This window comes from Rhinoderma darwinii, assembly GCF_050947455.1.
Source record: "Rhinoderma darwinii isolate aRhiDar2 chromosome 5 unlocalized genomic scaffold, aRhiDar2.hap1 SUPER_5_unloc_7, whole genome shotgun sequence".
Taxonomy (NCBI): Eukaryota; Metazoa; Chordata; class Amphibia; order Anura; family Rhinodermatidae; genus Rhinoderma; species Rhinoderma darwinii.
Genome location: NW_027461820.1, coordinates 341,063 through 355,495, shown reverse-complemented (window position 1 = coordinate 355,495; position 14,433 = coordinate 341,063). Strand labels below are relative to the sequence as shown.

Sequence of the window (14,433 nt, the reverse complement as noted above, 5' to 3'; positions counted from 1 at the left end):
CAAAGTTCCGTCTGAACTTTATATAAGACGGTGAGGCTCAGTCAGTCACTCAGTGTTGCCTGAGAGGGCAACACTGCAACAGCCGGCCGCCAGGCTGTCTTTTTTTTGCACAGCTAGTTGCCTCCAGGAGGCCACAAGAGGGAGACAAGGGACTGCAAAATGGAAAATAGGCATCCACCAACTTTACAGACAACTTCTCCTTGCTCCTACAACCTCCATCCTTGCACAGTTTGTTATTCTTCTAGGTAACATAGTAACAAATCCAAATTGCTGCTCTCTTTGTAGGCAAGCAAGGCTTTGTTGCAACTGCAATTCTTACTTCTTCTTGAAATGTAGGGACGACAGTACATTCCATCACATCCATCTAGTGTACACAGGTAGGTCCATTGTGGCGGGCAGGCGAGCGGGCGGGCTGCTTTATTGGCTGTTTGCTGTTCCCCTACTCCACTCCACTATTTGACTGTTGTGCTGCATCAATCAATCAATCAATCAATCAATCAATCAATCAGTGGCTGGCTCAGGTGCAGCTCTTTAACTTACCTAAAAGGGAGGGCGGAGAGAAGACAAGGAAGGTGAATGAGGTGTTCCAATGTGAAATGCCGGAAACACAGAAACACAGACGACACACAACAAGAGGTGGCAATCTATTCATTAATTGCATTTAATCAATGAGCTCATTATCACTCATGCATTGTCCAACAGGTGTTGAAATAATGGGATTAAAAGGGGAGATCCCTTCAGAAAGACAGAAACAATAGCAAAGACAAAAAACACTTTTGGAATCTGCTTTTAGTCAACACATAAGGAAAGGGTGCACCGGTCCTGGAAATACTGCAATACCAGGTCAATGCGTGGAGTGGACAGAGCAAGCTCTATTTCCATCTCCCTGTTCTAAAAATCCATTTAATATATGGTCCCCAGATAGGGGACGTATCAGATATTAAACTGATAAGAACAGATACTACACTTGATCTTAGCCAAAAGGCCGAGAAGCGATAACCCGAACGGGCCGCGCGTTGCCCGAGCCTGCCCGATACTGCTGTTCAGCCCTTGCAGCGATTCAGCCTACTTCTAGGCAATTCCATGGGGCCCTGCAGGCTCACACACTCACAGCTACACGGGAGGTGAATAAAGGCCGGAGAGGAAGCCAGACAGGATTTGCTTCTTTTGCTTGCACCACAATGCAGTGCTGAAAGAGGAGGAATCTACATAAAAACGCCTTCCTGGCAACGCCCAAATGCCCTGCTGCCATGCAGATAAACACTGGCAGCGGCAGCAAGTGCATGCCCACAGCCACCCCTTGTTCCTTCACACCTTGTATCAGCTGTAATCCAGTCCAGTCCAGTGCTGCCTGCTGAGCAGCACTGACCAACACTGCCTGGGCCCAGGCTTTTATCTCTGAGGCCCCATTATGATGTCAGAAAGCTGGCTCTGGAATCCTGAGGGCTCCACTATGACACGTGCAAAGTTCCGTCTGAACTTTATATAAGACGGTGAGGCTCAGTCAGTCACTCAGTGTTGCCTGAGAGGGCAACACTGCAACAGCCGGCCGCCAGGCTGTCTTTTTTTTGCACAGCTAGTTGCCTCCAGGAGGCCACAAGAGGGAGACAAGGGACTGCAAAATGGAAAATAGGCATCCACCAACTTTACAGACAACTTCTCCTTGCTCCTACAACCTCCATCCTTGCACAGTTTGTTATTCTTCTAGGTAACATAGTAACAAATCCAAATTGCTGCTCTCTTTGTAGGCAAGCAAGGCTTTGTTGCAACTGCAATTCTTACTTCTTCTTGAAATGTAGGGACGACAGTACATTCCATCACATCCATCTAGTGTACACAGGTAGGTCCATTGTGGCGGGCAGGCGAGCGGGCGGGCTGCTTTATTGGCTGTTTGCTGTTCCCCTACTCCACTCCACTATTTGACTGTTGTGCTGCATCAATCAATCAATCAATCAATCAATCAATCAATCAATCAGTGGCTGGCTCAGGTGCAGCTCTTTAACTTACCTAAAAGGGAGGGCGGAGAGAAGACAAGGAAGGTGAATGAGGTGTTCCAATGTGAAATGCCGGAAACACAGAAACACAGACGACACACAACAAGAGGTGGCAATCTATTCATTAATTGCATTTAATCAATGAGCTCATTATCACTCATGCATTGTCCAACAGGTGTTGAAATAATGGGATTAAAAGGGGAGATCCCTTCAGAAAGACAGAAACAATAGCAAAGACAAAAAACACTTTTGGAATCTGCTTTTAGTCAACACATAAGGAAAGGGTGCACCGGTCCTGGAAATACTGCAATACCAGGTCAATGCGTGGAGTGGACAGAGCAAGCTCTATTTCCATCTCCCTGTTCTAAAAATCCATTTAATATATGGTCCCCAGACAGGGGACGTATCAGATATTAAACTGATAAGAACAGATACTACACTTGATCTTAGCCAAAAGGCCGAGAAGCGATAACCCGAACGGGTCGCGCGTTGCCCGAGCCTGCCCGATACTGCTGTTCAGCCCTTGCAGCGATTCAGCCTACTTCTAGGCAATTCCATGGGGCCCTGCAGGCTCACACACTCACAGCTACACGGGAGGTGAATAAAGGCCGGAGAGGAAGCCAGACAGGATTTGCTTATTTTGCTTGCACCACAATGCAGTGCTGAAAGAGGAGGAATCTACATAAAAACGCCTTCCTGGCAACGCCCAAATGCCCTGCTGCCATGCAGATAAACACTGGCAGCGGCAGCAAGTGCATGCCCACAGCCACCCCTTGTTCCTTCACACCTTGTATCAGCTGTAATCCAGTCCAGTCCAGTGCTGCCTGCTGAGCAGCACTGACCAACACTGCCTGGGCCCAGGCTTTTATCTCTGAGGCCCCATTATGATGTCAGAAAGCTGGCTCTGGAATCCTGAGGGCTCCACTATGACACGTGCAAAGTTCCGTCTGAACTTTATATAAGACGGTGAGGCTCAGTCAGTCACTCAGTGTTGCCTGAGAGGGCAACACTGCAACAGACGGCCGCCAGGCTGTCTTTTTTTTGCACAGCTAGTTGCCTCCAGGAGGCCACAAGAGGGAGACAAGGGACTGCAAAATGGAAAATAGGCATCCACCAACTTTACAGACAACTTCTCCTTGCTCCTACAACCTCCATCCTTGCACAGTTTGTTATTCTTCTAGGTAACATAGTAACAAATCCAAATTGCTGCTCTCTTTGTAGGCAAGCAAGGCTTTGTTGCAACTGCAATTCTTACTTCTTCTTGAAATGTAGGGACGACAGTACATTCCATCACATCCATCTAGTGTACACAGGTAGGTCCATTGTGGCGGGCAGGCGAGCGGGCGGGCTGCTTTATTGGCTGTTTGCTGTTCCCCTACTCCACTCCACTATTTGACTGTTGTGCTGCATCAATCAATCAATCAATCAATCAATCAATCAATCAATCAGTGGCTGGCTCAGGTGCAGCTCTTTAACTTACCTAAAAGGGAGGGCGGAGAGAAGACAAGGAAGGTGAATGAGGTGTTCCAATGTGAAATGCCGGAAACACAGAAACACAGACGACACACAACAAGAGGTGGCAATCTATTCATTAATTGCATTTAATCAATGAGCTCATTATCACTCATGCATTGTCCAACAGGTGTTGAAATAATGGGATTAAAAGGGGAGATCCCTTCAGAAAGACAGAAACAATAGCAAAGACAAAAAACACTTTTGGAATCTGCTTTTAGTCAACACATAAGGAAAGGGTGCACCGGTCCTGGAAATACTGCAATACCAGGTCAATGCGTGGAGTGGACAGAGCAAGCTCTATTTCCATCTCCCTGTTCTAAAAATCCATTTAATATATGGTCCCCAGATAGGGGACGTATCAGATATTAAACTGATAAGAACAGATACTACACTTGATCTTAGCCAAAAGGCCGAGAAGCGATAACCCGAACGGGCCGCGCGTTGCCCGAGCCTGCCCGATACTGCTGTTCAGCCCTTGCAGCGATTCAGCCTACTTCTAGGCAATTCCATGGGGCCCTGCAGGCTCACACACTCACAGCTACACGGGAGGTGAATAAAGGCCGGAGAGGAAGCCAGACAGGATTTGCTTCTTTTGCTTGCACCACAATGCAGTGCTGAAAGAGGAGGAATCTACATAAAAACGCCTTCCTGGCAACGCCCAAATGCCCTGCTGCCATGCAGATAAACACTGGCAGCGGCAGCAAGTGCATGCCCACAGCCACCCCTTGTTCCTTCACACCTTGTATCAGCTGTAATCCAGTCCAGTCCAGTGCTGCCTGCTGAGCAGCACTGACCAACACTGCCTGGGCCCAGGCTTTTATCTCTGAGGCCCCATTATGATGTCAGAAAGCTGGCTCTGGAATCCTGAGGGCTCCACTATGACACGTGCAAAGTTCCGTCTGAACTTTATATAAGACGGTGAGGCTCAGTCAGTCACTCAGTGTTGCCTGAGAGGGCAACACTGCAACAGCCGGCCGCCAGGCTGTCTTTTTTTTGCACAGCTAGTTGCCTCCAGGAGGCCACAAGAGGGAGACAAGGGACTGCAAAATGGAAAATAGGCATCCACCAACTTTACAGACAACTTCTCCTTGCTCCTACAACCTCCATCCTTGCACAGTTTGTTATTCTTCTAGGTAACATAGTAACAAATCCAAATTGCTGCTCTCTTTGTAGGCAAGCAAGGCTTTGTTGCAACTGCAATTCTTACTTCTTCTTGAAATGTAGGGACGACAGTACATTCCATCACATCCATCTAGTGTACACAGGTAGGTCCATTGTGGCGGGCAGGCGAGCGGGCGGGCTGCTTTATTGGCTGTTTGCTGTTCCCCTACTCCACTCCACTATTTGACTGTTGTGCTGCATCAATCAATCAATCAATAAATCAATCAATCAATCAATCAATCAGTGGCTGGCTCAGGTGCAGCTCTTTAACTTACCTAAAAGGGAGGGCGGAGAGAAGACAAGGAAGGTGAATGAGGTGTTCCAATGTGAAATGCCGGAAACACAGAAACACAGACGACACACAACAAGAGGTGGCAATCTATTCATTAATTGCATTTAATCAATGAGCTCATTATCACTCATGCATTGTCCAACAGGTGTTGAAATAATGGGATTAAAAGGGGAGATCCCTTCAGAAAGACAGAAACAATAGCAAAGACAAAAAACACTTTTGGAATCTGCTTTTAGTCAACACATAAGGAAAGGGTGCACCGGTCCTGGAAATACTGCAATACCAGGTCAATGCGTGGAGTGGACAGAGCAAGCTCTATTTCCATCTCCCTGTTCTAAAAATCCATTTAATATATGGTCCCCAGATAGGGGACGTATCAGATATTAAACTGATAAGAACAGATACTACACTTGATCTTAGCCAAAAGGCCGAGAAGCGATAACCCGAACGGGCCGCGCGTTGCCCGAGCCTGCCCGATACTGCTGTTCAGCCCTTGCAGCGATTCAGCCTACTTCTAGGCAATTCCATGGGGCCCTGCAGGCTCACACACTCACAGCTACACGGGAGGTGAATAAAGGCCGGAGAGGAAGCCAGACAGGATTTGCTTCTTTTGCTTGCACCACAATGCAGTGCTGAAAGAGGAGGAATCTACATAAAAACGCCTTCCTGGCAACGCCCAAATGCCCTGCTGCCATGCAGATAAACACTGGCAGCGGCAGCAAGTGCATGCCCACAGCCACCCCTTGTTCCTTCACACCTTGTATCAGCTGTAATCCAGTCCAGTCCAGTGCTGCCTGCTGAGCAGCACTGACCAACACTGCCTGGGCCCAGGCTTTTATCTCTGAGGCCCCATTATGATGTCAGAAAGCTGGCTCTGGAATCCTGAGGGCTCCACTATGACACGTGCAAAGTTCCGTCTGAACTTTATATAAGACGGTGAGGCTCAGTCAGTCACTCAGTGTTGCCTGAGAGGGCAACACTGCAACAGCCGGCCGCCAGGCTGTCTTTTTTTTGCACAGCTAGTTGCCTCCAGGAGGCCACAAGAGGGAGACAAGGGACTGCAAAATGGAAAATAGGCATCCACCAACTTTACAGACAACTTCTCCTTGCTCCTACAACCTCCATCCTTGCACAGTTTGTTATTCTTCTAGGTAACATAGTAACAAATCCAAATTGCTGCTCTCTTTGTAGGCAAGCAAGGCTTTGTTGCAACTGCAATTCTTACTTCTTCTTGAAATGTAGGGACGACAGTACATTCCATCACATCCATCTAGTGTACACAGGTAGGTCCATTGTGGCGGGCAGGCGAGCGGGCGGGCTGCTTTATTGGCTGTTTGCTGTTCCCCTACTCCACTCCACTATTTGACTGTTGTGCTGCATCAATCAATCAATCAATCAATCAATCAATCAATCAATCAATCAATCAATCAATCAATCAGTGGCTGGCTCAGGTGCAGCTCTTTAACTTACCTAAAAGGGAGGGCGGAGAGAAGACAAGGAAGGTGAATGAGGTGTTCCAATGTGAAATGCCGGAAACACAGAAACACAGACGACACACAACAAGAGGTGGCAATCTATTCATTAATTGCATTTAATCAATGAGCTCATTATCACTCATGCATTGTCCAACAGGTGTTGAAATAATGGGATTAAAAGGGGAGATCCCTTCAGAAAGACAGAAACAATAGCAAAGACAAAAAACACTTTTGGAATCTGCTTTTAGTCAACACATAAGGAAAGGGTGCACCGGTCCTGGAAATACTGCAATACCAGGTCAATGCGTGGAGTGGACAGAGCAAGCTCTATTTCCATCTCCCTGTTCTAAAAATCCATTTAATATATGGTCCCCAGATAGGGGACGTATCAGATATTAAACTGATAAGAACAGATACTACACTTGATCTTAGCCAAAAGGCCGAGAAGCGATAACCCGAACGGGTCGCGCGTTGCCCGAGCCTGCCCGATACTGCTGTTCAGCCCTTGCAGCGATTCAGCCTACTTCTAGGCAATTCCATGGGGCCCTGCAGGCTCACACACTCACAGCTACACGGGAGGTGAATAAAGGCCGGAGAGGAAGCCAGACAGGATTTGCTTCTTTTGCTTGCACCACAATGCAGTGCTGAAAGAGGAGGAATCTACATAAAAACGCCTTCCTGGCAACGCCCAAATGCCCTGCTGCCATGCAGATAAACACTGGCAGCGGCAGCAAGTGCATGCCCACAGCCACCCCTTGTTCCTTCACACCTTGTATCAGCTGTAATCCAGTCCAGTCCAGTGCTGCCTGCTGAGCAGCACTGACCAACACTGCCTGGGCCCAGGCTTTTATCTCTGAGGCCCCATTATGATGTCAGAAAGCTGGCTCTGGAATCCTGAGGGCTCCACTATGACACGTGCAAAGTTCCGTCTGAACTTTATATAAGACGGTGAGGCTCAGTCAGTCACTCAGTGTTGCCTGAGAGGGCAACACTGCAACAGCCGGCCGCCAGGCTGTCTTTTTTTTGCACAGCTAGTTGCCTCCAGGAGGCCACAAGAGGGAGACAAGGGACTGCAAAATGGAAAATAGGCATCCACCAACTTTACAGACAACTTCTCCTTGCTCCTACAACCTCCATCCTTGCACAGTTTGTTATTCTTCTAGGTAACATAGTAACAAATCCAAATTGCTGCTCTCTTTGTAGGCAAGCAAGGCTTTGTTGCAACTGCAATTCTTACTTCTTCTTGAAATGTAGGGACGACAGTACATTCCATCACATCCATCTAGTGTACACAGGTAGGTCCATTGTGGCGGGCAGGCGAGCGGGCGGGCTGCTTTATTGGCTGTTTGCTGTTCCCCTACTCCACTCCACTATTTGACTGTTGTGCTGCATCAATCAATCAATCAATCAATCAATCAATCAATCAATCAATCAATCAATCAATCAGTGGCTGGCTCAGGTGCAGCTCTTTAACTTACCTAAAAGGGAGGGCGGAGAGAAGACAAGGAAGGTGAATGAGGTGTTCCAATGTGAAATGCCGGAAACACAGAAACACAGACGACACACAACAAGAGGTGGCAATCTATTCATTAATTGCATTTAATCAATGAGCTCATTATCACTCATGCATTGTCCAACAGGTGTTGAAATAATGGGATTAAAAGGGGAGATCCCTTCAGAAAGACAGAAACAATAGCAAAGACAAAAAACACTTTTGGAATCTGCTTTTAGTCAACACATAAGGAAAGGGTGCACCGGTCCTGGAAATACTGCAATACCAGGTCAATGCGTGGAGTGGACAGAGCAAGCTCTATTTCCATCTCCCTGTTCTAAAAATCCATTTAATATATGGTCCCCAGATAGGGGACGTATCAGATATTAAACTGATAAGAACAGATACTACACTTGATCTTAGCCAAAAGGCCGAGAAGCGATAACCCGAACGGGCCGCGCGTTGCCCGAGCCTGCCCGATACTGCTGTTCAGCCCTTGCAGCGATTCAGCCTACTTCTAGGCAATTCCATGGGGCCCTGCAGGCTCACACACTCACAGCTACACGGGAGGTGAATAAAGGCCGGAGAGGAAGCCAGACAGGATTTGCTTCTTTTGCTTGCACCACAATGCAGTGCTGAAAGAGGAGGAATCTACATAAAAACGCCTTCCTGGCAACGCCCAAATGCCCTGCTGCCATGCAGATAAACACTGGCAGCGGCAGCAAGTGCATGCCCACAGCCACCCCTTGTTCCTTCACACCTTGTATCAGCTGTAATCCAGTCCAGTCCAGTGCTGCCTGCTGAGCAGCACTGACCAACACTGCCTGGGCCCAGGCTTTTATCTCTGAGGCCCCATTATGATGTCAGAAAGCTGGCTCTGGAATCCTGAGGGCTCCACTATGACACGTGCAAAGTTCCGTCTGAACTTTATATAAGACGGTGAGGCTCAGTCAGTCACTCAGTGTTGCCTGAGAGGGCAACACTGCAACAGCCGGCCGCCAGGCTGTCTTTTTTTTGCACAGCTAGTTGCCTCCAGGAGGCCACAAGAGGGAGACAAGGGACTGCAAAATGGAAAATAGGCATCCACCAACTTTACAGACAACTTCTCCTTGCTCCTACAACCTCCATCCTTGCACAGTTTGTTATTCTTCTAGGTAACATAGTAACAAATCCAAATTGCTGCTCTCTTTGTAGGCAAGCAAGGCTTTGTTGCAACTGCAATTCTTACTTCTTCTTGAAATGTAGGGACGACAGTACATTCCATCACATCCATCTAGTGTACACAGGTAGGTCCATTGTGGCGGGCAGGCGAGCGGGCGGGCTGCTTTATTGGCTGTTTGCTGTTCCCCTACTCCACTCCACTATTTGACTGTTGTGCTGCATCAATCAATCAATCAATCAATCAATCAATCAATCAATCAATCAATCAATCAATCAATCAATCAATCAGTGGCTGGCTCAGGTGCAGCTCTTTAACTTACCTAAAAGGGAGGGCGGAGAGAAGACAAGGAAGGTGAATGAGGTGTTCCAATGTGAAATGCCGGAAACACAGAAACACAGACGACACACAACAAGAGGTGGCAATCTATTCATTAATTGCATTTAATCAATGAGCTCATTATCACTCATGCATTGTCCAACAGGTGTTGAAATAATGGGATTAAAAGGGGAGATCCCTTCAGAAAGACAGAAACAATAGCAAAGACAAAAAACACTTTTGGAATCTGCTTTTAGTCAACACATAAGGAAAGGGTGCACCGGTCCTGGAAATACTGCAATACCAGGTCAATGCGTGGAGTGGACAGAGCAAGCTCTATTTCCATCTCCCTGTTCTAAAAATCCATTTAATATATGGTCCCCAGATAGGGGACGTATCAGATATTAAACTGATAAGAACAGATACTACACTTGATCTTAGCCAAAAGGCCGAGAAGCGATAACCCGAACGGGCCGCGCGTTGCCCGAGCCTGCCCGATACTGCTGTTCAGCCCTTGCAGCGATTCAGCCTACTTCTAGGCAATTCCATGGGGCCCTGCAGGCTCACACACTCACAGCTACACGGGAGGTGAATAAAGGCCGGAGAGGAAGCCAGACAGGATTTGCTTCTTTTGCTTGCACCACAATGCAGTGCTGAAAGAGGAGGAATCTACATAAAAACGCCTTCCTGGCAACGCCCAAATGCCCTGCTGCCATGCAGATAAACACTGGCAGCGGCAGCAAGTGCATGCCCACAGCCACCCCTTGTTCCTTCACACCTTGTATCAGCTGTAATCCAGTCCAGTCCAGTGCTGCCTGCTGAGCAGCACTGACCAACACTGCCTGGGCCCAGGCTTTTATCTCTGAGGCCCCATTATGATGTCAGAAAGCTGGCTCTGGAATCCTGAGGGCTCCACTATGACACGTGCAAAGTTCCGTCTGAACTTTATATAAGACGGTGAGGCTCAGTCAGTCACTCAGTGTTGCCTGAGAGGGCAACACTGCAACAGCCGGCCGCCAGGCTGTCTTTTTTTTGCACAGCTAGTTGCCTCCAGGAGGCCACAAGAGGGAGACAAGGGACTGCAAAATGGAAAATAGGCATCCACCAACTTTACAGACAACTTCTCCTTGCTCCTACAACCTCCATCCTTGCACAGTTTGTTATTCTTCTAGGTAACATAGTAACAAATCCAAATTGCTGCTCTCTTTGTAGGCAAGCAAGGCTTTGTTGCAACTGCAATTCTTACTTCTTCTTGAAATGTAGGGACGACAGTACATTCCATCACATCCATCTAGTGTACACAGGTAGGTCCATTGTGGCGGGCAGGCGAGCGGGCGGGCTGCTTTATTGGCTGTTTGCTGTTCCCCTACTCCACTCCACTATTTGACTGTTGTGCTGCATCAATCAATCAATCAATCAATCAATCAATCAATCAATCAATCAATCAATCAATCAATCAATCAGTGGCTGGCTCAGGTGCAGCTCTTTAAAGGCATGGTGTCGCCCCAAAAACATGTTTTTTTTTTAAAATTTAAACATTTAGTGTGTGGGTGATAAAACATTGTTCAAATTTTTTTTATTTTTTTCGCGAGTCAGGAAATATTATAAATTTTTTCAAATTTATAATACTACCCATTTTTGGTCACTAGATGGAGCTGTTTGGAGCTAGTTCCCAAAATTGCAGCATTGCAACATTGGGTTAAAAGCTATCGCTCTAGTGAGCGCTCAGCATCCCCCCCTCCTTTATCCTGGCTAGTGCCGGGATAAACGAGGGGTTTGAAAGGTTTAACCTCCTACACTGTGTGTCGCCATTTTTTGAGGTAACCCACAGTGTAGTAGGTTTACATGCAGTAGTAAACACACACAAACACTAACATACATTGAAATCGCTTACCTGCTCCTGCCGCCGCGGCCCGTCCGCTCCCTTTGCTGCCGCTGTTCCATGTGCACTTGTCCGGAAGCCGCGACCGGAAGTAGTAATATTACTGTCCGGCCGCGACTTCCGGTCCACAGGAAAATGGCGCCGGACGGCGCCAATTTCGAATAGGACTGTGTGGGAGCGGCGCATGCGCAGTTCCCACACAGACGCCGTACACGGCAGTCAATGGGACGGGAGCCGTTCGCAGTCCCTATGGGACTGTGGCTGCCGTATTCCATGTCTGTGTGTGTCGTTAATCGACACACACAGAAATGGAACAAAAAATGGCAGCCCCCATAGGGAAGAAAAAGTGTGAAAAAAAGAAACAGTAAAACACAAACACACAAATGAAAATAAACGTTTATATTAAGGCACTAACATCTTTAACATATAAATAAAATATTTGTGATGACACTGTTCCTTTAACTTACCTAAAAGGGAGGGCGGAGAGAAGACAAGGAAGGTGAATGAGGTGTTCCAATGTGAAATGCCGGAAACACAGAAACACAGACGACACACAACAAGAGGTGGCAATCTATTCATTAATTGCATTTAATCAATGAGCTCATTATCACTCATGCATTGTCCAACAGGTGTTGAAATAATGGGATTAAAAGGGGAGATCCCTTCAGAAAGACAGAAACAATAGCAAAGACAAAAAACACTTTTGGAATCTGCTTTTAGTCAACACATAAGGAAAGGGTGCACCGGTCCTGGAAATACTGCAATACCAGGTCAATGCGTGGAGTGGACAGAGCAAGCTCTATTTCCATCTCCCTGTTCTAAAAATCCATTTAATATATGGTCCCCAGATAGGGGACGTATCAGATATTAAACTGATAAGAACAGATACTACACTTGATCTTAGCCAAAAGGCCGAGAAGCGATAACCCGAACGGGCCGCGCGTTGCCCGAGCCTGCCCGATACTGCTGTTCAGCCCTTGCAGCGATTCAGCCTACTTCTAGGCAATTCCATGGGGCCCTGCAGGCGGCAATTCCATGGGGCCCTGCAGGCTCACACACTCACAGCTACACGGGAGGTGAATAAAGGCCGGAGAGGAAGCCAGACAGGATTTGCTTCTTTTGCTTGCACCACAATGCAGTGCTGAAAGAGGAGGAATCTACATAAAAACGCCTTCCTGGCAACGCCCAAATGCCCTGCTGCCATGCAGATAAACACTGGCAGCGGCAGCAAGTGCATGCCCACAGCCACCCCTTGTTCCTTCACACCTTGTATCAGCTGTAATCCAGTCCAGTCCAGTGCTGCCTGCTGAGCAGCACTGACCAACACTGCCTGGGCCCAGGCTTTTATCTCTGAGGCCCCATTATGATGTCAGAAAGCTGGCTCTGGAATCCTGAGGGCTCCACTATGACACGTGCAAAGTTCCGTCTGAACTTTATATAAGACGGTGAGGCTCAGTCAGTCACTCAGTGTTGCCTGAGAGGGCAACACTGCAACAGCCGGCCGCCAGGCTGTCTTTTTTTTGCACAGCTAGTTGCCTCCAGGAGGCCACAAGAGGGAGACAAGGGACTGCAAAATGGAAAATAGGCATCCACCAACTTTACAGACAACTTCTCCTTGCTCCTACAACCTCCATCCTTGCACAGTTTGTTATTCTTCTAGGTAACATAGTAACAAATCCAAATTGCTGCTCTCTTTGTAGGCAAGCAAGGCTTTGTTGCAACTGCAATTCTTACTTCTTCTTGAAATGTAGGGACGACAGTACATTCCATCACATCCATCTAGTGTACACAGGTAGGTCCATTGTGGCGGGCAGGCGAGCGGGCGGGCTGCTTTATTGGCTGTTTGCTGTTCCCCTACTCCACTCCACTATTTGACTGTTGTGCTGCAATCAATCAATCAATCAATCAATCAATCAATCAATCAATCAATCAATCAATCAATCAATCAATCAATCAGTGGCTGGCTCAGGTGCAGCTCTTTAACTTACCTAAAAGGGAGGGCGGAGAGAAGACAAGGAAGGTGAATGAGGTGTTCCAATGTGAAATGCCGGAAACACAGAAACACAGACGACACACAACAAGAGGTGGCAATCTATTCATTAATTGCATTTAATCAATGAGCTCATTATCACTCATGCATTGTCCAACAGGTGTTGAAATAATGGGATTAAAAGGGGAGATCCCTTCAGAAAGACAGAAACAATAGCAAAGACAAAAAACACTTTTGGAATCTGCTTTTAGTCAACACATAAGGAAAGGGTGCACCGGTCCTGGAAATACTGCAATACCAGGTCAATGCGTGGAGTGGACAGAGCAAGCTCTATTTCCATCTCCCTGTTCTAAAAATCCATTTAATATATGGTCCCCAGATAGCCCCAGATAGGGGACGTATCAGATATTAAACTGATAAGAACAGATACTACACTTGATCTTAGCCAAAAGGCCGAGAAGCGATAACCCGAACGGGCCGCGCGTTGCCCGAGCCTGCCCGATACTGCTGTTCAGCCCTTGCAGCGATTCAGCCTACTTCTAGGCAATTCCATGGGGCCCTGCAGGCTCACACACTCACAGCTACACGGGAGGTGAATAAAGGCCGGAGAGGAAGCCAGACAGGATTTGCTTCTTTTGCTTGCACCACAATGCAGTGCTGAAAGAGGAGGAATCTACATAAAAACGCCTTCCTGGCAACGCCCAAATGCCCTGCTGCCATGCAGATAAACACTGGCAGCGGCAGCAAGTGCATGCCCACAGCCACCCCTTGTTCCTTCACACCTTGTATCAGCTGTAATCCAGTCCAGTCCAGTGCTGCCTGCTGAGCAGCACTGACCAACACTGCCTGGGCCCAGGCTTTTATCTCTGAGGCCCCATTATGATGTCAGAAAGCTGGCTCTGGAATCCTGAGGGCTCCACTATGACACGTGCAAAGTTCCGTCTGAACTTTATATAAGACGGTGAGGCTCAGTCAGTCACTCAGTGTTGCCTGAGAGGGCAACACTGCAACAGCCGGCCGCCAGGCTGTCTTTTTTTTGCACAGCTAGTTGCCTCCAGGAGGCCACAAGAGGGAGACAAGGGACTGCAAAATGGAAAATAGGCATCCACCAACTTTACAGACAACTTCTCCTTGCTCCTACAACCTCCATCCTTG

General features: G+C 47.6%; 8 non-coding genes and 1 pseudogene across 8 annotated transcripts; all 9 read right to left on the bottom strand.

Moving 5' to 3' along the window:
- Window positions 1–806: 806 nt before the first annotated feature.
- Window positions 807–997, bottom strand: LOC142696812 (U2 spliceosomal RNA). Its single transcript, XR_012864666.1, has one exon. It is a non-coding gene; the product is annotated as a U2 spliceosomal RNA (small nuclear RNA).
- A 1,276-nt stretch (window positions 998–2,273) lies between these two features.
- Window positions 2,274–2,464, bottom strand: LOC142696569 (U2 spliceosomal RNA). Its single transcript, XR_012864452.1, has one exon. It is a non-coding gene; the product is annotated as a U2 spliceosomal RNA (small nuclear RNA).
- A 1,276-nt stretch (window positions 2,465–3,740) lies between these two features.
- On the bottom strand, window positions 3,741–3,931 carry LOC142696811 (U2 spliceosomal RNA). Its single transcript, XR_012864665.1, has one exon. It is a non-coding gene; the product is annotated as a U2 spliceosomal RNA (small nuclear RNA).
- A 1,280-nt stretch (window positions 3,932–5,211) lies between these two features.
- On the bottom strand, window positions 5,212–5,402 carry LOC142696810 (U2 spliceosomal RNA). The gene has a single exon (XR_012864664.1). It is a non-coding gene; the product is annotated as a U2 spliceosomal RNA (small nuclear RNA).
- A 1,296-nt stretch (window positions 5,403–6,698) lies between these two features.
- Window positions 6,699–6,889, bottom strand: LOC142696807 (U2 spliceosomal RNA). Its single transcript, XR_012864663.1, has one exon. It is a non-coding gene; the product is annotated as a U2 spliceosomal RNA (small nuclear RNA).
- A 1,292-nt stretch (window positions 6,890–8,181) lies between these two features.
- Window positions 8,182–8,372, bottom strand: LOC142696806 (U2 spliceosomal RNA). Its single transcript, XR_012864662.1, has one exon. It is a non-coding gene; the product is annotated as a U2 spliceosomal RNA (small nuclear RNA).
- Window positions 8,373–9,676: 1,304 nt separating this feature from the next.
- Window positions 9,677–9,867, bottom strand: LOC142696805 (U2 spliceosomal RNA). The gene has a single exon (XR_012864661.1). It is a non-coding gene; the product is annotated as a U2 spliceosomal RNA (small nuclear RNA).
- Window positions 9,868–12,021: 2,154 nt separating this feature from the next.
- Window positions 12,022–12,212, bottom strand: LOC142696804 (U2 spliceosomal RNA). Its single transcript, XR_012864660.1, has one exon. It is a non-coding gene; the product is annotated as a U2 spliceosomal RNA (small nuclear RNA).
- Window positions 12,213–13,542: 1,330 nt separating this feature from the next.
- Window positions 13,543–13,743, bottom strand: LOC142696612 (U2 spliceosomal RNA; annotated as a pseudogene).
- Window positions 13,744–14,433: the final 690 nt, after the last annotated feature.